The sequence below is a fragment of the Pleurodeles waltl genome, chromosome 7 (genome assembly GCF_031143425.1).
Source record: "Pleurodeles waltl isolate 20211129_DDA chromosome 7, aPleWal1.hap1.20221129, whole genome shotgun sequence".
Taxonomy (NCBI): Eukaryota; Metazoa; Chordata; class Amphibia; order Caudata; family Salamandridae; genus Pleurodeles; species Pleurodeles waltl.
The window spans coordinates 1,493,071,708-1,493,093,953 of NC_090446.1; positions in this window are offsets into that span (position 1 = coordinate 1,493,071,708).

The window sequence follows — 22,246 nt, forward strand, 5'->3', positions numbered from 1 at the left end:
GGCACTACGAGGATGCGTGAATTGGTGCTCGCCGAAGTTGCACAAAGGAGTCCCACGTCGCCGGAGACCAACTTAGAAAGTCGTGCAATGCAGGTTAGAGTGCCGTGGACCCAGGCTCGGCTGTGCATGAAGGATTTCCGCCGGAAGTGCACAGGGGCCGGAGTAGCTGCAAAGTCGCGGTTCCCAGCAATGCAGCCCAGCGAGGTGAGGCAAGGACTTACCTCCACCAAACTTGGGCTGAAGAGTCACTGGACTGTGGGGGTCACTTGGACAGCGTCGCTGGATTCGAGGGACCTCGCTCGTCGTGCTGAGAGGAGACCCAAGGGACCGGTAATGCAGCTTTTTGGTGCCTGCGGTTGCAGGGGGAAGATTCCGTCGACCCACGGGAGATTTCTTCGGAGCTTCTGGTGCAGAGAGGAGGCAGGCTACCCCCACAGCATGCACAAGCAGGAAAACAGTCGAGAAGGCGGCAGGATCAGCGTTACAGAGTTGCAGTAGTCGTCTTTGCTACTATGTTGCAGGTTTGCAGGCTTCCAGCGCGGTCAGCGGTCGATTCCTTATCAGAAGGTGAAGAGAGAGATGCAGAGGAACTCGGCTGAGCTCATGCATTCGCTACCTAGGAGAGAGGAAAGGCTACTAACACCTGAAGGAGCCTATCAGCAGGAGTCTCTGACGTCACCTGGTGGCACTGGCCACTCAGAGCAGTCCAGTGTGCCAGCAGCACCTCTGTTTCCAAGATGGCAGAGGTCTAGAGCACACTGGAGGAGCTCTGGACACCTCTCAGGGGAGGTGCAGGTCAGGGGAGTGGTCACTCCCCTTTCCTTTGTCCAGTTTCACGCCAGAGCAGGGGCTAAGGGGTCCCTGAACCGGTGTAGACTGGCTTATGCAGAATTGGGCACATCTGTGCCCAACAAAGCATTTCCAGAGGCTGGGGGAGGCTACTCCTCCCCTGCCTTCACACCATTTTCCAAAGGGAGAGGGTGTCACACCCTCTCTCAGAGGAAGTTCTTTGTTCTGCCATCCTGGGCCAGGCCTGGCTGGACCCCAGGAGGGCAGCTGCCTGTCTGAGGGGTTGGCAGCAGCAGCAGCTGCAGTGAAACCCCAGGAAGGGCAGTCTGGCAGTACCAGGGTCTGTGCTACAGACCACTGGGATCATGGAATTGTACCAACAATGCCAGGATGGCATAGAGGGGGCAATTCCATGATCATAGACATGTTACATGGCCATATTCGGAGTTACCATGGTGAAGCTACATATAGGTAGTGACCTATATGTAGTGCACGCGTGTAATGGTGTCCCCGCACTCACAAAGTTCAGTGAATTGGCTCTGAACAATGTGGGGGCACCTTGGCTAGTGCCAGGGTGCCCTCACACTAATTAACTTTGCACCTAACCTTTACCAGGTAAAGGTTAGACATATAGGTGACTTATAAGTTACTTAAGTGCAGTGTAAAATGGCTGTGAAATAACGTGGACGTTATTTCACTCAGGCTGCAGTGGCAGGCCTGTGTAAGAATTGTCAGAGCTCCCTATGGGTGGCAAAAGAAATGCTGCAGCCCATAGGGATCTCCTGGAACCCCAATACCCTGGGTACCTCAGTACCATATACTAGGGAATTATAAGGGTGTTCCAGTAAGCCAATGTAAATTGGTAAAAATGGTCACTAGCCTGTCAGTGACAATTTGGAAAGAAATGAGAGAGCATAACCACTGAGGTTCTGATTAGCAGAGCCTCAGTGAGACAGTTAGTCACTACACAGGTAACACATGCAGGCACACTTATGAGCACTGGGGCCCTGGGTTACCAGGGTCCCAGTGACACATACAACTAAAACAACATATATACAGTGAAAAATGGGGGTAACATGCCAGGCAAGATGGTACTTTCCTACAGTCCCTCCCGTCCGCAGACCTCCCTGATAGTACGGGGACCAGGGGGGAGAGGGACGTCCAATGTGGTCTCCTCCCCTCTGGGCAGCCATGCTTGCGTTGGACAACACGCCAGCATCCAACATGGCCACGGTGGTGATACACCAGAAGCAGTTGCCTTCTCATGCCCCAGGCGCGCTTCTCGCAACGCTTCACCCGGGGGGCACTGTCAAGAGCAAACACAGTGCAAACACATGCTGCAAGGCTTCACTTTTGACACACTCCATGTTCATGAAAGCCCGGGGTCGCGACTGTGATCTCCTTGCTCGGAAGGATAGAGGAAGTGCTCTCAAGGCGCTTAAAACAAAGCGCTCTCCATGTGCCTCAGTGAAATAAGGAGAAATGCTCCTCAGGCCTTATGTACTCAGGGCTCAGCACTCCTTTGCACTGAAAAACAAGGACATGTAGGGGGCAGGGGCCACAGCACCCAGACCCTGGAGAACACAAGGTGGAGCACAGGGCAGTAGGGCCCAGCAACAGGCCATCACAAAGAGTTGCAGTCAATGGCGGTCCCTCATAGTGACCCAGCAGGTCACAGGCACAGGTCAGCACAGCAGCAGCAGCAGTCCAAGGAGGTTCCTGGCAAGTCCCTCCAGCAGCATTCTGTGTCCAGTTCCAAGTATGTTTCTTGTATGTAGGTGCCTCTCTTACATGGGAAAACCCCCTGTACTTATGCTCAGTTTTGCACAATGTTAACAAAGAGAGGGAGAGAAGGTTCCAACTAGTTACAATTAGTTCCAGGAGTGTCCCCTCTCTCCTCAAGCACAGGCTCCAGACATCAGTTGGGTGTAAACAAGCCCTTTATGTGAGACCAGGGCACAGCCTTTACAAATGCAGGTGTGCCCCGCCTCCCCTTCTCTCAGCCCAGGAAAACCATTCAATATGTAGATGCATCTCAGGGACACCTTCACCCCCCCTATGTACAGGCTCTCTGAAAAGTATGCACAAGGCCCAGCTGTCACTATGCCCAGAAGTGGATTGGAGTCAAGCTGCAAAACACGAAAGTCACAACCATACCAAACAAGCCTACGCTACCCCTCATAAATCAGACAATACCCCCTAGTCATAAGGCAGGGCATTTCCAATGCAATCCTATAAGCAACGGAGCACTCATAGCAGTGACAAACCAAATAGGCTGTTTGTCACTACCAGGACAGGCTACACAACCAGGCATATGTCCTGCCTTCTATATACATAGCACACTACCCATAAGACTGTCTAGGGCCTACCTTAGGGGTGACTTACAGGTAGTAAAAAGGGAGTTCTGGGCCTGGCAAGTAAATTTAGATGGCAGGTCCCTTTGACAGTAAACTGCGCCTGCAGGCCCTACGCTTGCAGGCCTGAGACAGGTTACTTCTGTGGGTGGCACAAGCAGCGCTGCAGGCCCACTAGTAGCATTTAATTTATAGGCCCTGGGTATAGGGCTCACACTGTACAAGGGACTTACAGGTAAATTAAATGTGCCAATTATGTGTACGTCAATAAGACCAACTTTAGCAGGGAGAGCACGTGCGCTTTAGCACTGTTCAGCAGTGATAACGTTCTCAGAGTCATAGAGCCAACAGCAAGAGTTCAGAAAAATAAAAGGAAGGAGGCAAAAAATTGGGGGATGACCCTGCAAAAAGGGCCAGGTCCAACAGATATGCACTTATATTGGACTGATTACTAATTTGTAATAAACGGACTAAACTTTCCATAGTGATTTTTAGTGCTCATTGTGTGGCCAAATCGGCTTTATGAAAATGTAAATTGTTGATCTGTGGTTAATTCCCTGGTCTCCCAGTCCACTACAAGGTCCAAAAAAAGAAGACTGACCACTGCTTCCATGCACGCTCTTGCAGCACAAAATATGTGCAATCTAACACATTTTTTTTGCCACTGTGGTCACGGTCTCAGACCATGTGCCTTATATGTGTATTTACTGACACACATTACTCATTATCTCTGCACACCTGTGAAACCTATTTGCTCTCTAGAGTGAGTTCTATTATCAAATGATTTCAGTCTGTTCCTGCCAGAAGGTCTTTCAGGGCCACTGGGCTACTGGGCACATAGGGGTTGCTGGGTCCAATTGTGGGAGTTGAGGCCTTTTACTTCTAATTTCTTGGGCCTGACTTACTTTTGACCTTGAACAACTTGGCTAAGTACCCCTTCTGCATTTGACTCTCAGGGGTAACTTTGGTTTAGCAGGCAAGGCTCCCTAAGGGAGGAAGTATGGATAGAGGTTAGTGAACATGACTCATAACTCAATGTCCAAACAGTACAATCATTAAATCAATGCCCCGTCAAATACTTGCTCTTATATAAAAATAACTATTTTATTTATAACTCTACACATGCAAAGATGTAGCTATTCAGAAGCAACAACACAATCCCCCTTGTGGTCGGGGCGCCTGTAGTTGTCAGGCAAATCCCTGTCCCATCTACCTTTGGGTACGGTGTTCAGGGTTATTCTCCATTCACTTGTGGCTGCAACCAGGGAATGCATACTGAAGAGTTCCCCTTTGACTTTTCAGGATTTTGTCAAAAGTGTCTGTGGTGCAGGAGCAATGTTATCAGTGAATCCCCAAGTCCCAACCGGCCCAGTTTATGTCTTACCCACTCCTACAGCATGGAAGAATTCAGTGTCAAAGTGAGTAAGTGAGTGCCCTCAGCACAAGTAACCGTGAGTTCTGATCCTGCTCAGTGAAGGCAGACTGCTTGTGGTGGATGCAGCAGCATTGGGTGGAAAAGGATCTCTCTCCTGAGCAGCACTGCTGGAGTTTCTCCAGCTGTCAGAGTAGCTCCCATCTTGCCAAGATGTGGTAAGTCGACCTTTCCCAGCAGAAAAGGGGAAAATTCAGCTCCCAACTGCAATTGAACAAGGGCCAGTTAGGGTTGGTTCTCTCGCTGTGTGGGCTTGACCCACTAAACGTAGACTTAGCCCTTCCTTGGTTGGTGGCCCAAAGTTCTCAGCAATGTTGATACCAGCAGCCCCTCTTAGCATATGAGGTTGCCGCAGTACTTTTCACTATTCTGCAGAATCCGCAAGTGCAACTGCCTCTTCCACAGCGAATATGAGTGTCAGTCCACTCACAGTAATAAATTTACCAGTGGCCCCCTCTGACATACGGGATTACTGAGGTGCAGCAGTACAGGTTTGGAAAGTTGTGCACTGCAATATCTCACAGCATAATCCGCAGTAGCTCTCTCCTGGCATATGGGGGCAGCAGATCTGACACTGAACACAGGACATGACCCGATCGGTGCACAGTCTCACATCTCGCACCGGGAATCCTCTTGTGGAGTTCTCCACTGGACCTCGCTCCTTTCAGCGCTCTTCTCTTTCTCACACTGCACACTGGTCATGGCAAGCAGGCAGGCATTGGTGCTCCAGGCTCCAGGACAGGTGATCTTTTCGTCCTAGCAGGGAAACTAGCTGGAATTGCCTCCAGTCCTGGTTACCGGCTGAAGTCTTGCAGAGCTTCCCCTCCACATGCAAGTTGTCTGGCAGCTTGACAGATGACAAACTTTGGGGTCTCAACCTTCCCTACTTATAGCCCTTTTCCAGACATCTACTGTGATTTAGACTCTGAGACTTTGAGGTTCAACTTCTTTTAAAGTGGACATTTCTCCTTCTCTTCTATCCACCTGGAAGACAGACTATCACAGCAGGAAGAACACTAATTGTGATTGACCCACAAAACAGTTCATGAGAGTGACCAGAGTTCACACCTGGATGTCAACCACATGTGCATCAAAAGGTTAAACCCAGGCTCCCAGCCCTACTCTTCATGATTCTCATATTAGCCCCTTCTCTCTCCCTGAGATGTGTCCAGGTCCCTTCCTTGTGATCGATCACATAATCAAAGAGCAACTTTGTGAAGTGTAAAAGAAGAATCCCTTCCTCCCTTTCTTCAGTTTGTTGAACACAGCTCACAGGAATGCACAATACACAAATCTGTCTAGGGGATTCCTCACCACCTGTCTTCAGCAAGCAGGGCTGGCATCCTACCGTGGAACCCTGGGTTCTCCATCTAATGTACTAATCCACCGCACAGTTGCACTCAGTATACATTCGCAGCACACTTATTCTCCATCACTGTTACATCCATGTATCCTGCCACTACAGACACAGGCACACAGCACACACAATCAATCTATGTGCACTATGCAGTACTATAGCCTTTCTCTATTGTACCAGGGTGTGCTACCACCATGCGTGTGCTGCACAACATTTCACCCTTCATGTAATGTACTTCATGCCACCACACATACACCAAACACACACTTTCAATGTGCATGCACATGTACATCTCTCATGTAATGTATTCCTAGAAGGCATACATACGTTTACTACATGCACCAACCATACATGTGCTGATCAGTACTGCTTTATCCTTCCTAGGCACACATACATCCAGCGCAGTCATCACTCCTGTGCTGCACAGCACTCCACATCTTCCTGCTGTAGGCCAAGGGTGAGTTAAGCACACAGCAGCAGAACTCACTCCAGTGACACAGGGAAACATAGATATGTTTACTACTACTGATCACTACATGGTATGCTGCCACCACTATGCTACTTTACTCCTGGTGAAGGAAGTAGCCTTTCACTACTATGAAGGTGGAGCTTTAGATGCCCCTTCAAGTCCAACAAAACCGCAATTTGTGGGACAGGCCAATGTCATGGCATACACACATTTTCCTATGACAAAAAAATCAGCATTATGGATCCAAACAATAGTACAGTTGGGCACTCAAGTTAGGGGTACATGTCTCTTACCATGCAGAGGACTTTCGGTCTCAACAGTTCCGTAATTGAATTGTGTTTTACAAAAAGTATTGTGATAACCAAGCATTTCTATGGTGCCACATCTAAGCAACTTATACAAATTTGTAATGAAATACTCAACTGCCAAAAATCATTCCACTACTGATGCAAAGACAATCCACTATAATGCTGTTAGCAGAACAACAAAACTGTTGGTGCATGTGCCCATACAAAACAGTTAAAATAAAAGAAATTAAAAGAGAAACACATGCTAAAACTAAATTGTCTGAAAACTGTCTGAAAATGAACTTGGCCCACAGATGGACTATTCACACAGAATCAAAGAAACAAATAGGGCCTGATTTAGGTCTCGGCAGGACTACCATAGTCTCACTGTGGTGGATTTTACAAGTACCCTGCCAATCTTACGGAGTTTGGACCACCACATTTAGATCTATGAAGGCTGAACCCCATCTGCGTCGACAGAGTGTGCTCTGTGGTGCAAGCGGTATCCATTCCCTCATCGGACACTGCCTGACAAATAGTACCAGTGGTGGCTCCGTGAGAGTGGGAGTCTGTCACGGAACCCGTTCTGGTACTCATTCAACAAGGTACAATGGCTGTGGCCATTGGATGGATAATAGCAATATCACAAAACAAAATAAAATAGCAATATACAGATGATGTCTGCTGCCAAATTTTCAACACCTCTATACAATACCATAAAACACACTCTATTTCAGACCATGATCTTTGCCATTACATTACAGCACACTGTTGAAATGTCCAACAGCACAGAAGCTAGGTTTTTTTCACCATCTGTTTTTGTTTATTTGCTGTGGTGTCTTTTTTAAGTTAACTTGTTGGTCTCCTATTTAATTTTAAATATTTTCATTAATATGGCAGGAAGGAGAATTTCCCGTTCTACAGAGGGTAAGTAAGTAATAAGATTTAAGCCCTCATTACAACCCTGCCAGTCGGTGTTAAAGCGGCGGTAATACCGCCAACAGGCATGCAGTAAAAAAAATGAGACAACATAGACAGCCACTTTAACACTCTGACCACCATGGCGGTAGAAACAAACACCCCGACGGTAACCGCCAACAGACAGACAGAAGACAAGGTTCCGACCACTGTATTTCAAGGGGCCTATCCGCCACCTTTTCCGGGGCGGTACCAACGCCATCAAAAGCACGGCAGAAACAGTACTTGGATTGGAAACCACTCACCTTTCAACACCCAACGAGGACCCCAGACGCCATAAAGCCCGAGTTACAGGTCCAGCCCATGTTGCTTTACCTCCTCTTGTATCAGGAGCAGCAAAGACGCTGGCGATGACAACGGTGAGTACTGCACCTAGCACACAGGGGAGGGGAGGAGAGAAAAGAGAGTGACACACACACGCAACACACAACACCCCCACCCTCACCCCCAACACCATACACACAAATACATGCAGCAACATTACATATACACCCGTAACCCTCTGGAAGAACGCACAGACCAAATGAAATGATTGTAACGAGTGTGATCATTGAAAAATCAGATACGCCAAATCAAAATATCAGTATATACAAATATGTACACCAAATACACAAGTCCGGATATTAATGAAATCATTGTCCATGGACCAGTGGTCCCAAAATGCATGGGTGAAGCCCACGCAAGATACCTGACTCAAAACGGAGAGAACACTGCAGGGGCATCAGATCGAAAATAAACAGGCACCTCAGGGGGACTGGGGCACCTCAGCCGGATGAACGGACAACGCCACTGTTCCACGAGGGGGCTCCATGCCCACAGTTTGGTCCTGGGGAGTGCAAAGCCACAGTCTCTCAAGTCTCTCCAGTGGGTGATTTGCCCACTGCTTTATCCTGGGGAGTGCAAAGCCACAGTCTCTCAAGTCTCTACAGTGGGTGGTTTGCCCACTGCTTTATCTTGGGGAGTACAAAGCCACAGTCTCTCAAGTCTCTCAAGTGGGTGGTTTGCCCACTGCTTTATCCTGGGGAGTGCAAAGATACAGTCTCTAAAGTCTCTCAAGTGGGTGGGTTGCCCACTGCTTTATCCTAGGGAGTGCAAAGCCACAGTTTCTCAAGTCTCTCAAGTGAGTGGTTTGCCCAGTGCTTTATCCTGGGGAGTGCAAAGCCACAGTCGCTCAAGTGGATGTGAATCTGCACTGGTTCTGGAGGGGGCATTGTGCCCAGAGGCTTCATCCTGCCAAGGATCATGTGAGTGGATGTGATTCTCCACTGGTTCTGGAGGGGGCATTGTGCCCAGAGTGCTTCATCCTGCCAAGGACTGGGGTCATGGATGTGATTCTCCACTGGTTCTGGAGGGGGCATTGTGCCCAGAGTGCTACACATGCAGTGTGGCAGGTCCCTTTCCCTCACCTGGGTGTTTGTGCCACGAGATTGCCTGGGAACAGATTGCATGATACTCCATGGAGGCAGAGAGACACTCCACCCTGCTGCGACTTCGCCTGCCACATGCAGGTACAAACAGTGCTGGGTGTCGTGCCTCATGTACGCTGTGCAGGGTCCAGGACATCTCCTGCAGCCTCAGACGGCTGCCCACTGGGGAGGATAGCCATGTCAGCTGTGGTGGCATTGTCTGAGCACGTCGCAGGGCTGGTGGTGGTGGTTGCGGCGGTGTCTGTGGCGGGGGTGCTGGCGGTGGTGCATGTGTCAGCACCTGTGGAAGGACACAGCAGGACGTCTCCTGCAGCCTCAGATGGCTGCCCACTGGGGATGATGCTGGGGTCTGTTGCTGAGGCAGCAGATTTGCAAGTGGCAGTGCAGGTGGCAGTGCATGTGGTGGTGCAGGTGGCAGTGTCAACCGCCGTACAGGTTGATGTTCTGGTTGACAGAAGGGGTGACTCTGGTCCCTCAGCCAGAGCCTCCGTGCCCTGCCCTGACTTGCTCTTCGCCTTGTGTCCCTTCCCCACCTTTGATGTCTCTGCTGGTCCCTTTGCACTGTCCCCTTTTGGCTTGGAGGAGCCCTTGCTTGGTGGTTGGTGCGGCTTCTCCCTCCGGCATGTGGGCACCTTCTTCACCTTGGCAGGTGGCGGAATGGGCTGATCCTTGGCCTCGCTAGGTGGCACACTGGCAGCCCTGATGGGTGCACCCGCGATGTGACCGGACTTGCTGAGACCACTGTGCTGGATGATTTGGTGGCTGAGGAGCTGGGCTGGGACTTGGACAGCCTGGCCCTAGGGGAAGGACGGGGAGGAGGTGTAGAGAAGAGGTCAATGATAGCCAGGAAGAGTTTCTTAGACACACTGGGAAGGGAAGATGGAGGGGGTTTGGGAGTGGAGGAAGAGGTAGTGGTTTTAGGAGGTGTACGTCTGCTGAATTTGGGTGAAGGTGCATTGGCCGGAGGCTGTTGTGAGGTGGACGGCTGTTGGGTGGGTGTGTGCCTGTGTTTGTGTAGTTTGGGAGAAGGGCTCACAGACACACTGGGAGAGGACACAGGGGATGTGTGCATGGTTGTGGGGGTGGTGATTGCATGTGAGCGGTGTGTGGTGATGGGTGTGCTGGTGATGGAGGTAGTGGATGAAGATGTAGTGCATGCAGGTGTGAGTGGAGACGAGACAGGGAGGGAGGAGGAGGACGTGGAGGAGGGGGACACAGTGGAGGCAGTGGATGTTTGTGTGTCTGCATGGGGATAGTGCTTGTGTGAGTGCCTGTGGGATGTGTGGTGCTTATGTTTGCCATGTCCACTCTTGTGTGTTGATGAGTGTGCATGCTGGTCTGATGGTGTGCTTGGGATAGGCTGAGGTACAGGGGATTGGGCCTGGGTGGAGGAAGTTGGAGAGGGGAGGCTGGACACAGTCTGCCATCAGTTCTGAGGCCAGAGCCTGAAATGCTCTCTGTTGGGCCGCCATGCCAGAATGAATGCCCTCCAGGTATGCATTTGTTTGCTGCAAACACACTGGATGGCATTCAAAATGTGTGATTGCCCAACAGTGGGGGATCTCAGGAGGTCAATAGTCTCCTCACTGAGGGCAGGAGGGCTGACTGGGGCAGGGCTTGAGGTGCCTGGGGCGAAGGAGATGCCCACCCTCCTGGGTGAGCGGGCATGGGAAACTCGATTAGGGGCTACTGGGAGGGCTGTGCTGGTAGGGGGGTGGCAGCTGTACCTGTTGTTGGGGTGGGCACAGAGGTGCCCGTCACTGCAAGGAAGCTCCCATCAGAGGAGGAGTCGCTGTCGCTGGTGTCTCCTCCTGTCCCCCCATCCCACTGGTGCCTTCTGACTCCGTTACTTCACCCTCCAGGGCCATGTGGGATGCAGCTCCCTCCTGCTCTGGTGCCACTGCTCCTCTGCCAGATGATGCTAATGCACCCAAGGACAGGGTGACAAAGCAAAAAGGGGGGAAAGACAGAGGAGACACATGGTTAATGCCTGCAACACCACTACTGTTGGCGGACACACCACACTGGGAGCAGCCCTATGCACTAAGCCATGCACTAACAGGGCAGGGGAAAAGCACATGCCCATGGGGGACTCTGTCTAGACCCATTTCAAGCACAGCTGGAACCCATGGGAGCCTGACTAGGTGGAGAGGGCAAATACCACCTTTGGGGTTGGAGTGGGAATGAGCCTGCAAATCAATGGATCTACCTTTGCGAGTCTGCCCTGGCCCAGGGGAACCCACAGCCCACCTCCCCCACCCAGACACCTCATTGAGCGCACAGTCAGCTGAATGAGAGTGTACTCATCCCCTTGTGGCTGCTGTGATGCCCTCAAGCGCCCATCCATCTCAGGATAGGCCACCGCCAGGATCCGGTGCATCAGAGGGGTCATGGTGCGACGGGCACCCCTTCCATGTTGGGAGGCCATCCCCAGATGGGCCTTCACTGTCTTCTTGGTCCAGTGGAGCAGGCCCTCCCACCTTTTCCGGCAGTGGGTGCTCCGTCTATGGTAGACCCCCAGGGTCCGCACTCCCTTGGCACGCCAAATACCCTTCTGGTGGGTGCTGACCTAGAGGAATAGTGAAGTTAAAAAGGATATTACTTTCCCGTACAGTTCTTCTCACACATTGGACACAAGCCTCCCACCCTGTACCATAAAAACATACACTCTCCATCCTCACATGCTGGCCTGCCCCCCTCTATCTCTTCCATCCATGACACTCCATACAATCATGTCCCATCCACCATGCACACTGTTCACTCACCTGTTTGTCTGGAGGACCGCAGAGAAGCGTGTACTGGGGGAGGACCCCATCCACCTGACTAGGTGGAGAGGGCAAATACCACCTTTGGGGTTGGAGTGGGAATGAGCCTGCAAATCAATGGATCTACCTTTGCGAGTCTGCCCTGGCCCAGGGGAACCCACAGCCCACCTCCCCCACCCAGACACCTCATTGAGCGCACAGTCAGCTGAATGAGAGTGTACTCATCCCCTTGTGGCTGCTGTGATGCCCTCAAGCGCCCATCCATCTCAGGATAGGCCACCGCCAGGATCCGGTACATCAGGGGGGTCATGGTGCGACGGGCACCCCTTCCATGTTGGGAGGCCATCCCCAGCTGGGCCTTCACTGTCTTCTTGGTCCAGTGGAGCAGGCCCTCCCACCTTTTCCGGCAGTGGGTGCTCCGTCTATGGTAGACCCCCAGGGTCCGCACTCCCTTGGCACGCCAAATACCCTTCTGGTGGGTGCTGACCTAGAGGAATAGTGAAGTTAAAAAGGATATTACTTTCCCGTACAGTTCTTCTCACACATTGGACACAAGCCTCCCACCCTGTACCATAAAAACATACACTCTCCATCCTCACATGCTGGCCTGCCCCCCTCTATCTCTTCCATCCATGACACTCCATACAATCATGTCCCATCCACAATGCACACTGTTCACTCACCTGTTTGTCTGGAGGACCGTAGAGAAGCGTGTACTGGGGGAGGACCCCATCCACCAGTTTCTCCAACTCCTCCGCAGTGAAGGCAGGGGCCCTTTCCCAAGGCACTGTAGCCATTGTCGCTTCCAGACGCAGGTCGCTGCAGCACTTGCAGTGTAGGTCCTCTGTTGTAGGTAAGGTATCAAGTGAGGGAACAGATAGAAAATGGCGGTCACGTCACCAGCAGTGCGTACCGTCACTGCCGGTGAACATCGTCATTGGCTCCTGGAACCCATAGGGCCCAATGATAACCAATGCTGAATTGTGCCGCTGTCTTTTACCGCCTACCGCAACGTTGCACAACGCCAGCACAGTTACCTCATTTCCCCTTGTCCCACCTTACAGGTCAGGCAGCCACCATTTCAGGGGGGCCACATGGCAGGCCAACTAACTGCGTCACACCTATTTAGGCCAGGAATACGGACAGACAAAGGCACATAGAGATAATTTAACAATTATGTTAAACAGCCTTGTGAAACCTATGTGGTGTATGACCTTCTGCTCACCATTCTCCTCCATAGGGCACGTCTGCTGGGGCAGGTGATGAGATGGCGGCATCCTCTGGTGTACAGACCCCTGGTGGACCTGTCGACAATGGAAGACAGACACATCATTATCACTTACAGACTTGATCGTGCAACAATCCAGGAACTGTGTGCCCAGTTGGAGCTAGACCTGATGTCAGCTATCCGCCATCCCACAGGAATCCCCCATGTAGTGCAGGTCCTGTCAGTGCTCCATTTCTGGCAAGTGGGTCTTTTTAAACAACAGTAGCCATGGCATCAGGGATGTCACAGCCAATGTTCTCTAACGTGTTGTCCCGAGTGTTATCTGTCCTGCTGAAATACATGCGCAGATAGATCGTTTTCTCTCAGGTGGAGGATCTGCCCACAGTGAAAGGTGACTTTTATGCCCTGGGATATATCCCCAAAATCATTGGTGCCATTGATGGTACACATGTGGCATTTGTCCCCCCCCCACAGGAATGAACAGGTGTACAGAAACCCGAAAAACTACCTGTTCGACTTTTTGCCTTACGCAGGGTCATCCCTAGTCTTTTTGCCTCCTTCCTCCTGGTTTTTCTGACCTCTCGCTGTTGGCTCTAGGACTCTGAGCACTTTATCACTGCTGACCAGTGCTAAAGTGCAGGTGCTCTCCCATCTAAAGTTGGTATGATTGGCTTATACCTAATTGGCATATTTAATTTACCTATAAGTCCCTTGTATAGTGGTATCTCTATACCCAGGGCCTGTAAATTAAATACTACTAGTGGGCCTGCAGGGCTGCTTGCGCCACCCACTGAAGTAGACATTTAAACCTGTCTCAGGCCTGCTAGCACAGGGCCTGTGCGCGCAGTTTTCTGCCACAGGGACCTGGCATCTAAACTTACTTGCCAGGCCCAGAACTCCCCTTTTACTACATGTAAGTCACCCCTAAGGTACGCCCTAGCTAGCCCTATGGGCAGGGTGCCATGTGTGTAGAAAGGCAGGACATGTGCCATATTGCATGGCCTGTCCTGGTAGTGACAAACAGCCTAACTTGGTGTCTCACTGCTGTGAGTGCTGCCTTCTCATAGGATTGCATTAGAAATGCCCTGACTTATGTGTAGGGGTATTGTCTGATTTATGAGGGGTAGCGTAGGCGTGTTTGGTATGGTTGTGATGGTAATAATAAATGCTGCTTACTGGTGTGGGTGTATTTTTTATTACTATCACAGAAATGCCACTTCTAGAAAGTGCGCATTTATCTGTGCTTATGACTCTGGTGTTTTGCAGCTTGACTCCAATCCCCGTCTGGCCAGAGTGACAGTTGGGGCTTTGTGCATACTTTTCAGACAGCCTGTACACAGGGAGGGTGGAGGTGTCACAGAGGTGCATCTGCATACTGAATAGTCTTCCTGGGCTGAGAGAAGGGCTAGGCGGGCACACCTGCATTTTTAAAGACTGTGCTCTGGCCTCACACATTAGGGTCGTTAATCCCCCACTGATGTTTGGAGCCTGTGCTGAAAGGAGAGAGGGGGCAGTCCCAGAACCAGTTGTAACTGGCTTGAACCTCCTCTCCCTACCATTGTAAAACACTGTAAGAACTGACTATAAGTACAGGGGAATTTTCCCCACAATTTGGAGACTCTTGGAATCATCTTGGAACTGGACACCAAAGGCTGAAAGGACTCACCAGGAACCGCCATGGACTGCTGCTGCTGTGCTGACCTGTGACCTGCCTGGTCTCTGTGAAGGACTTGCCACTTGCTGCCTTTCCCTTGTGCTGGCCCTTAGCTGGGCCCTCCACTTGAGGACCTTGTCTTAAGATTCTGCTCCCCAGGGGCAGGGTGCTGTGGCCCCTGACCCCTGCATCTATTTCTTCATGCGGGGTGCTTCTCCGTGGTTGCGGCTGCCATAGCGCTGATTGCAGCGTGCTTATGGAGCCTTGGGAGCTCGTAGGCTCCTTAGCTGCATTGTGCCCCTTTAAATAAGATCACTGCAGCGTCCCAGGAAGCTGGAAGAACACTTGCGCACCACATCGGGTACAGGCGAGTGTCTGATCGGGCCCTAGGAGGGCTCCGATCTTCTTGTGGCTTACGGCAGGACCAGGGGAAGGTGCGGGGAGTGCCCCCTTCCCCCTTGCCTCAGCATTAGGAGCAGGACGCTCCTTTTCTGCTGTTAGGTAAAACGGGCATTATTGTGGGCCCCCCCCTTGGTGGAAGGGCCAGTGGAGGCCCGGGGGGCCCCCAGAGATCGCGGGTCCCGGTAGGGGCCTGTCATTAAACCGGAGGGGGTGCCTGGTGCCCCCCTCATGCCCTAAGTTGTTTTTGCTGGCTTTGTCCCCCCTCGTGAGGGCCAATTGAGGCCCTGGGGGGCCCCCAGTAATCACGGTCCCTGGAGGGGCCTGTCTATAAAAGAGAGGAGGTGCATGTCGCCCCCCTCTGACCCCAAAGTATAAGGGAGGCCCCCGTTTTGCGCATAGGAGCGCCGGGGCCCCATTGTTCGCCTTCAATGCACTGGAAGTGCCTTCATCCAACCAGGTACTGTTTAAAGGACCAATATAGTGCAATCCAAAGTTCTTTCTACAGACTTTTGTTTGATTCATATATTACCTACCTGCGTTTGATGTTTTTACATATGTGTATGCAAATGTTCCTTTTATGGACATGCGTGCTAATATGTTTTTCTAACTTGCCATATGTTTTCTAATGTTCCTACTATAGGCATTTTATGATATTCTTATGACAAGTGCTGTGATGTTATAACGTGTTTTCCTGACTACTGCTTATGTTGCACAATACTGAGTAACCTGTGTGTTATGTGTAACTACTGCTAGGTTGCAGAGTAACTAATGTGTAACTTTCTGACAACTGCTAAGGTAGCAGGATAGTACTGATAAGTGATGTTTGGTCTGATAATTGTGTTGTGTACAATACAGTATATTTTCCTATAATCTGGTGTTGTGTTTCTTTTGTGGTGGGGATATTGCGTCACATGTGTTGTGTGTGTTGTGCAGACGCTTTACACATTGCCTCCGGGTTAAGCCTGACTGCTCGTGCCAAGCTACCAAGGGGGTGAGCAGGGGTTATCTTGGACGTGTAACTCCCTTGCCCTGACTAGAGTGGGTAAGTTCTGCCTGGCTGAGGTGCATACCCTAGCCAACCAGAAACCCAATTTCTAACATTGGTCGTCAGCAGTGAGGATAGGACTTGCGCTTGCACAATACCATTGTGACTCATTATTTCACTTCAAGGATTGGTTTAGACCATCACATGTTTGGCTTCTCTTAAACTTTCTCTCTTTGGTCATTTTTCCTGTTTTCAGTTCTCACGCTTTTGTGTTGTGGTTGTCACAGTTGAGCTATTTGTACCTTTTCAAGATGGAGCTTACCTTTGATTTAGAGGACCTGCCGTTTTACCCGCAGGAGGAATTAGAGGGGTTCTGTAGAGAGAGAGGGCTGCCTGTAGAAGGGGACCTCAGGAGATCTCTAAATTTCTTTGAAAGGTTTGTGACATATACCCAGAGAGGGAGTTTGCTTAGGGAGTACCCAGAGGATCCTGAGTGTAGTGAGGGTTCCCAATGGGAGGGCTCCCAGACCTCATCCCTAGAGAGTGGTAGAGAGACTGCTCAGGAGGGTGAGAATGACCGGTTGGGGACGCCAGTTGACAGGGAAGGCCCCAGTGATAGGGAGTCCCTTGCTGGGTCCAGTGTAAGAAGCAGGGCTACCTCTCCTTCCTTGACGCCTGATGAGCTAAGAGATAGGTGGGAAGAGAGGGACCTGAAGTTACAGTTAGCGCGCCTAGCTGTTGAGGAGAGAAGGGCTGAGTTAGAGAAGGCCTTAGTACAGGAGAGGATGGCAGAGGCGGAGAGGGCCTTTACCAGAGAAAGACTTGCTCTAGAGCGCAGTCTGAAAGTTCTGGACTCACCAGCGCTGCAGGTGGAGTCCAGTGGTGGCAGCAATGTAGAGTGCTGTAGCAAAGATGTTCCTCACATACCCATAGATCTGGTACCTAGGTTCCAAGAGGGGGGTGACATGCGTCAGTGGTTAAAGGAATATGAGAGGGCTCTGGTAGAGCACAGGATCCCTGAGAAGGATTGGGGAACTGGCCTAGGGAGCTTTGTTCCTGAGGAGGGGAGGGATGCCCTACTGACTCTAGAAGAGAGTAACAGGGAGGGATACTCCACTGTAAAATATGCACTGATTGTGAAGTATGGTTTTTCCCCTGAGGAATACAGAAAAAGGTTTAGGGGTGGTAAGAAACTGTCCCACCAGTCTTGGGAGGAGTTTGTGGAGGATTGCTGCATTGCACTAGATGGATGGGTGAAGGGTAGCACAGTAAACAATTTTGAAGGGCTGTTTAAACTGATTGTCAGAGAGCACCTGCTTCGTTATTGTTTTTCAGAGTTACGCCAACACTTGTCAGTGTGTGAGCTCTCTGACCCCAGGGAGCTTGCAAAGGAGGCAGACTTCTGGTTGTGTACCAGAGGGTCTGGTGTGGCATTAGGGGGTGTTCCTAATGAGAGTGGTCTAGGTGTTTCCCAACCAGGTGTGGTGGGAAAGGCTTGTGTCCCAGGTAGGTCCTAGTGTATTGGGGTGGGTAAGGCACCCCAGGCCCAGTCTCAGAGGAGAGGGAATGGGGTTGGGCTGAGGCCCAGGGTACCCGAGCTCCAGTCCCAGGTCCTGGAGGGTTCCATGAGTGAACGCCAGGGGGTGAGCCTAGCCTGTGCCATAGGACCAGCTGTTCAGAAGGATCCCATTTTGTCATTAGGACTTAGGCGGGTGGCTGGTGATAGCGTTCCGCCGGTCCTGGTGTCTGGTAGTCTCGCTCTACAGCGGAGGAGGCGGAAATTCAGCCATAGGGTTGAGAGGGGGCTGCGGGCCCCAGTGGAGAACCTGGAGGGTGAGGGGTCCGCTCTGAGAGCAGAGCCCCCCAGGAATGACCTTGGTGAGACCATTTCTGGGCTGGGGGGAATCCAGACTCTGTCAGATGGGCAGAGGTCAGGAGACCTGCGCCAGCCAGACTCTTGTGTGGCCCTTGGGGAAGGTGTTTCCCCGGTGGGGGTAGGTGTGCCCCCCAGGAAGTCCTGGTGCGCCAAGCAATGATTCAACTGCAGGGTGGTGACTCTGGTTGGATGATCAGGTTCAGGGGGTAAACTCTGACCTGATGGGGAGTAGGTGTGCTCCCAAGGAAGTCCTGGTGCACCAGGCAGTGGTTCAACCGCAGGGTAGTGACTCTGGGTTGGATTGCCAGATTCAGGGGGTAAGCTCTGATCTGGTAGGGGGTAGGTGTGCTCCCAAGGAAGTCCTGGTTCGCTGGGCAATGGTACAGTCTAAGGGTGTCATCCCTGGACTAGATAGACAGGTTCAGGGGGTAAACTCTGACCTGGTTGGGGGGGCAGCTAGTGTGCGCACCTCCCCGTGTGAAACTTCTAGTGGCTTCTCCCGATGTGGGGAGACGCAGGTCTCTGGAAGTGGGGTTCAGGGAGGGGGAAGCTACCAAGGGGGTGAGCAGGGGTTATCTTGGATGTGTAACTCCCTTGCCCTGACTAGAGTGGGTAAGTTCTGCCTGGCTGAGGTGCATACCCTAGCCAACCAGAAACCCCATTTCTAACACTACCATTCAATGAATGTGAAGATGGTGTGTTTGGCAGACCAGTACATCTCCCATGTGAATGCCAAGTATCCAGGCTCTGTGCATGACGCTTACATTTTGAGGAATAGCAGCATCCCTTATGTGATGGGGCAACTCCAGAGGTACCGTGTGTGGCTAATAGGTGAGCACAAGGTCCCCACACAGTATAATTAGGTGTCTGGGTATGGGAGATTCCCTAATGGTTGGAGGATTTCTAACAGTTGTCCCTCAATGTTTGTAGGTGACTGGTTACCCCAACCCATCATGGCTACTGACCCCAGTGAGGAATCCCAGGACAAGGGCAGAGGAACTCTACAATGAGGCACATAGGCGAACTAGGAGGATAATAGAGCGCACCTTCAGCATCCTGAAGGCCAGATTCTGGTGCCTCCATCCGACAGGTGGCCCCCTATACCACTCACCGAAGAAGGTGTGCCAGATCATCATGGCATGCTGTATGTTGCACAACCTGGCTTTGCGACGCCAGGTGCCTTTTCTTCAGGAGGATGGGCCTGATGGTGGTCTTGTGGCAGCTGTGGAGCCTGTGGACAGTGAAGAAGAGGAGGCAGAAGAAAAAGAAGTAGGCAATCGTAACAACATCATCATGCAATACTTCCAGTGAGAAACAGGTAAGAAGATGGAACTGCTTCCCACATCTCATACTATTGTAGGACATAGCATAAATCTGCCTTTTTAGCTCTGTGTATAGACCCTGACATGTCACTTTGGCTTTCCATTTCACAGATCTTGGTCCCACTTTGTGCCCTCTGCTATGTTTACTGCTGGCCAACAACTGTGTAACATTGGCATTTGAACATGTACATTGACATTGCTCTATTTCTGAGAGGTTGCAATGACACCTTTGTGAAGTACAGACTGACTCCAGATTGATTTGTGATTCAAGGGTGTTTATTTCTGTGCTGATAAGTGGATGAGGGTGTGCAATGGGCTGGGGTGATGGTGGAGGAATGTCCATGGTGGAGTTCAGTCTCTTGGGGCCAGATGTATGAACAACCCCTTTGCGAATCGCAAATAGCGATTTTTAAGAAATTGCTATTTCTGAGTCGCAATATGCAATGTAACATAATTGCGATTCGGAAATAGCGATTTCTTAAAATTCGCTAATGCAATTTGCGAGGCCCAAATACCGAATCGCAAATAAATTGCGATTCGGTATTTGAAAATCACAAATTGCGAGAACGCACACCTGGCAGAAGAAGTGAGTCATCCCAGGCAGTTTGCAGGTGCCACACCCAAAGGAGCAGTGAGAGAGACACAGCCCAGCCACAGGGAGCAAGTCTGTGAGCCAGGCAGGACTTCACATCAGCATGGACAACTCTGCAAATGGAAAGGAGAAGGGAGAGAGGAAGAGAAAACTGAAGTTCAGTGAGCAGGAACTGGAGGTGCTCACTGAGGAAGTGGTGAGGAGCCATGGCCGGCTGTTCGGGAAGAGCTCACTCCAGGTCCCAGAATGAGAAGCGCAATCTCTGGGCGGACATACAAACCAAAATCTGCGCTGTGGGGGTTGGGCAGCGCTCATTGGAGGAGATTAGAAAGAGGTGGTACGACCTGCGTTCCCGTGCCAAGGAGAGGGTGGCCAGAAGACTACAGAAGGCAAGGAGCACAGGAGGCGGACCATCCACCAAGACACCCTCCACCCCCATGGAAGACCTGGTGGAGTCGACACTCCTCCCAGAAGCTGTCAGTAGAGTCACCAGTAAAGGTAAGTGCAATATTGAAATGTAACCCCATATTTGTATGTACAAAAGCCCCTCAGTAATTAGCAATTAGTGCAAAGCATTGTGATAAGTAGTCCATTCCACATTTTAAAAGCAGCACAACAATGCCTTATGGGAATGGTAGTCCACAACCCAGAGCTGAAAGTAGCACATAGAATGTAATTAAGTAGAGCGACACCCAGAAGAACACAACACCCACTACATAGTGATATGATGTAACTGTACATTTATTACCATTGTGTAACCGTTGGTGATACATACATAAATGACATGCTGCACATGGCCCAGGCCCAGCAGCATCAGCATGTGCCGTTGTGGGGGATGCTGAACCACAGCCTCCATCAGACTCCAACACCAGTGAGTCAGTGAATATTTCACCTATCAGACGCAGAGCAAGGGCTGTACCTCTTCCAGAATTGAGCCAAGACTAAGATGACATGCGGGATGAAGGCCACACTCCATCCCCAGGCGGCAGATCCACCGTAATGCAGGAGTCCCAGCCCCAGCGTCATTCAACACCCCGCAAGAGGCCTCAGTATGCAGGCACACAGCACGTGGAAGCAGGAGAGGGCCCATCATTCTTCGGTGGCCTGGAATCCTCTATGCTTAAACTGCAGTGCCTGCAAAATAAGAAGATCACAGCAATGCATAGGCAGATGCAGGCACACAATGCCAACATGGAGGGCTGCATCAGCAGTTGGAGTGTCTTAATTCAAACATTCCAAGCTGCACGAGGGACAGATCACAGCTGCCAAGAACACCAGGGAGCTGACCAATGCAGTGAAGGAACTCTGCACAGAGATAAGGCATGAGAGGGTCAGCCACTGCAGGCATGAGAGGCGATATATGGGGATGTTTAGTGGATTCTGTAGATCTGTCAATCAGCTTGCAACATCTACGGCCCTCATATCGGGGCGTGCTGTGGATGCACAGGTGGAGGCAGCGCACAGCAGTCGGGATGTAGCCCAGGGACTGGTCCAGATAACGAATGTTCTGGACACTATGCTGGGTAACCGCTCTGCTACACCCAGTGAACTTGGACTAGGGGAGACTGAGGACTCGTCTAGCCTCAGCAGCCTTGCAGTGCCCATGACAGATCCTAGGCGTCACAGTGCCAGGCACAGCACTGCCACTGAGGCAGATGCCAGAGCTGCCGTAGAGGCTGCTGTGCACTCTAGTGGCTTGCGTGGCCGTAAAAAATGACTTTGATAGCCACAGGGGACTGTCTGCATATTCTTTTTACAGTGAACTATGAATTCCATGGTGAGACACTGTTAATGGTTATTTTATGACACATGTGTTTATTTTTTTTTGCTAGTGACACTTATGTTACCTGACATTAAGGTAATAAAGGTACTAACTACCAGAACACATGTCAGTTAAGTTGTATTGTTATTACTTACATCTGAAATGGTTGTGCGTGATGTCAGCACGCCTCTGCCTGCCCTCTGCTGCACTGGTCCTGTCTGCTGGCTGTAGGGGGGTATGGGATCATCGTCCTCATCTGACTCTGGATCAGATATTTCCACAGGTATGCCCCTGGTGGTAGCTATATTGTGCAGGATCGCACATGTGGCTACTATTCTACAGGTCGGGTCCGGGCTGTACTGTAGTGCCCCTCCACTTTTGTGGATGCACCAGAAGCGACTCTTCAGCAGGCCAAAGGTGCGCTCCATCACATTGCGGGTTGCCCTATGTGCTGAATGGTATCTTCGTTCTGCTGGTGTTGTAGGATTGAGGTAGGGTGTCATCATTTAGGTGCGCACTGCGTAGGCACTGTCTCCTGGAAGGAACAGAGGGTATAATGAGTAAGTG